Consider the following 3,837-nt stretch of genomic DNA (forward strand, 5'->3'; position numbering starts at 1 on the left):
TGTGGCACCACTGTAAAGGTTCCTGTCATTCCTCCTTTACATGGTAGTTAAATTATATATTTCATCTACCTCTATGTAAAACCCTATGAGAAAATGTTATAATATTTTTACTTCCAACAGACTGAAACATGAATGTTTTCAATATCGTGTTATACAATTCCTAAATCATTTGTAGGCAGCTATTTTTGTCAGAGTAGACAACTGACCCAGTTGGATGAAGGCCTCAAATTTTATAACCATCCTTGTGGCTTCAGTGCCAGTTCTGTTTCACTGCCTTTCGGTTTTATTTGGACCCACCCCATCAAAACACACCTTCCGGTGGCCCATCTGCAACTCAGGAAGTGGTCCATCACATCATTCAATTCTCAGGGTTTATGGTATTGTGTTAAGAGCCACATTTATCTATACACATCTTGGTGATGGGCCAGGAGGTGATAAAGTATTTCATGGGTTCGTTTCTCTGAGCTTCTTTTGGTCTGCAATCCCCATGATGCTAACTGGTCGTATGTCTCCTCTCCTCTTAGCAGTTCTCTGGCCAGACTGTTGGGACTTTATTTACCCCACTCTTCAAGGTACTTCTAACAACTATTTCTACTTCTGAAGCCACATTGCACAGAGTTAGAGAGAGAAAAAAATTCAGTAGAAGTCTGCCATGCCATCTTGGAATCACATCTCTTTCTATTGAGATGGACAGTTCCCCTTCCTGGGAGATGTAGGCTCCCAAGGGCCCTTTGCTACTCCTTTGTTGGTGGTACTATTGCCATCCTATGATTGCATAAGGTCTGGTTAGTGTAATGACAGGGAAGAAAAAAAATACAGGGTAAAAAAGACTAGAAAACCTCTTTCCAGTCTTTGAGCCAGAATCAGAGTTATTCTTCTACAACTAAGTTCCCATCCCGGATATCATTATGGGGTTTTCAGACTGTGTAAATTAAGTCAAAGGATATTGGAAGGAAATAAAATAGGGAAACTGGATTGTTGTCTTCTCCAGTCTGCTTACTTCTGTTTACTTTTTGAAATCCCCAAATTGATTTTCTATGAATCTCCAGGTTTTAAAGCTGCAATGAGAGAGAGGATCCAGGTGGCATATGTTTATTCCATGTTATCTGAAATAATACAGATGTTAGATACAAGGTCTACAATCCAACAGAGACCAGAAAAGTAGTGCAAAACACTCTAGAGTGTTTTGAAGGGTGTTCAATAGAACTAGGATACTTTTACAGATGAAAGAAAGAACTGTGATAGTTTACTTGAAAACCAGGGAGCCAGAATATATGGCACCCTTATTCAGAAGATGCAGTGGAAAAATGGTACTCTTTTCTAATTATATTTTGCTGGGGCCAGTGGTAGGATTAGTCTCCGAAGTGTAGAAGCTTTTTTTGTTGTTGTTCTGTCTTGTCTGACTCATTTGCAGACAGGACTATAAATCACCTTTGTTCTAAATGCTAAAGTTTTATCTTCAATGTGTATTCTATACCTATTCTATACATATTTTTCTTTTGTGTGCATGCAAGTAGTGAGGCTCTTCCTGTAAAGTTAAAGAGCTCTGGACTCTTGAGAACTCAGTCACCGAAGTATCTTTCTTGGAAACAGATTAACACGGATGCACGGGCCAAAAGAGTTTTTTAAGCCTGAGCTCTCGGAGAGAGATTGGCAGGAAAACCAGGAATCCTGGTCATCCCCAAAGCACAGTGGTCCAGTGACAACATGGGTCCCTCCCCGCTGGGACCCCGCAATGATCCTTGCCACAGAAACTTCCTCCAGGCATAATTTATACCCTTGAGCTCCTCTTTAACTTTATCACTGAAATTTCCAACAGGGATGTTGCTTGGTGCCAAAGCCGTGGTGGGCTTTATGATGTGGGCGCCTCTGCAAAGAAGGATCAGCAGAACATTTCACAGAGGCCAGGATTTGGCCACTCTGCACTTGGATTCCATTCAGACCAGTGGATGTGACAAATTACATGTGAATCCGTCTCGAAGATGCTTTCCTCCACTGCCCAAAGCAATGAATCATCCCAGTCCAAGAAGAAAGATGTCGTGTGAAGGTTCACATCCCTGCAGGCCTAGAACACTTTTCTAACCACAGGCTGAGCTCCTGTGAAGAATGCACACTATGAGAATAAAATTAGCCTGGTCTATCAGGAACAATGACCTGGGCCCCCAGGGCATCACCCTGACAGTTAGGAGGACTTAAACTGAGACAGTGATATCAGTGTGCACACAGGAATGCCAACCTCAACAGGCAAAATAACTGGGACAGAAACTGTTTCAGCTGCTTTCTCACTGCCTTTTTACTGGTATAGATGCTAATTTCCCAGGCTCAACTTGACTGCTGACTCCAGCCGCTGCCTTTCTAGTTTGCATGTAAGCACTGGCCCACTTCTTGTCTGTTCAGTGGACCAATAATGGTGGCCCACTTGGTCCCTACTTCTAGTGGTCCAAGATTTAGTCATATATTTTAGGCTCTGCGTAAGGGTCTCTGGCCATTTAGACAAGGAGAAACTGAAATTAGTTCTATTCTGATCCCTGAACCTGTATCCTGGTATGAACCATATCAACCCAAAGAGGTACCTTTCTCCATAGTCAATCATTGACTGCTGTTTGTTTGATGTACAACTGTTTAGACGTTATGATGTTGTTGAACTGATATATATTCTGTAGCAATTTTACTTTCTCTTTATTTTGATACTGGCAATAAACCCAGGGGCATTTTACCTTTAAGCTACACCCTCAGGAAAATTTTATTTATTTATTTATTTATTTACTTACTTACTTATTTACTTATTTTTGCAGCACTGGAGATGGAACTCGGGGGCATTCTACCTCTGAGCTACACAACCAGCCCTATTTTTTATTCTTTATTTTGAAACAGGGTCTCACTGAGTTGCGAAGGGCCTCGCTAAGTAGTGGAAGCTGTCCGCGAACCACGATCCTCCTGCCTCAGCCTCCCAAATGCTGGGATTACAAGCATTCATCACCATGCCTGGCTTACTTTATTTTATTTTATTTTATTTTTTTCACTTTGAAACAGGGTCTTGCTAAATTGTTGAGGCTGACCACAAACCAGCAAACCACCTGTCTCAGCCTCCCAAGTACCGGGATTAAAGAGCGTGCATCACCACTCTCAGCTAAGCTCGACTCTTTATTTTAATCTGGCTGTTTTCCGGGGGAGCAGCATGTGGGATGCGCCTCTCTGGCGATGCAGGGCAGCTGCAACATCAGTGAACACAGCCCCTTAGTCAGCTGCGTGGTTACCAAGGGAATCAGCCAACACCCTGCAGTGTGCTGCACTGCTGAGCTGGGATGTTCAGTAAATTAAGTGCACTTGATGCATTTTAGACATGATATTTTCAACTTCCTGTCTCAGAATATCATCCCATCGGGAGTCTTGAAGCACCTGTTGCTCATATTTCCTGAGGGGTCATCTCCCCAGGGATCCTCCAGCAGCTACTAGCGACAGCTCCATCTACTCTGTGTCCTATTCTTCTCTACCTTGTATACTCTCTTATCCTGCTCCACAGTTGATGGGGTGAATGGAAAGCAAACATTGTCTTTTTTTTTTTTATAAAAAAAGCCTTGGGCAGAATTTAAATCACCCACGCCCTATAAAATAATATTGATTCAATTGCAAATATACACAAATTCATCTGTACGATATAGCATAGACATGACAGTCCGTAGCCACAAAACAGAAGCAGCTACATCTGAGGAGGCTCAGGCCTCCTGAATACATGGGAGGTGCTGTATGCTGAGAGTACACAAAGGTCTGGAGGCTCACTCCCCATCTGTCCAGTCCAGGAGATCAAAGGCTCTCCATGGAAGCCTTGTTCGTTCT

This window comes from Muscardinus avellanarius (genome assembly GCF_963383645.1).
Source record: "Muscardinus avellanarius genome assembly, chromosome: 15".
Taxonomy (NCBI): Eukaryota; Metazoa; Chordata; class Mammalia; order Rodentia; family Gliridae; genus Muscardinus; species Muscardinus avellanarius.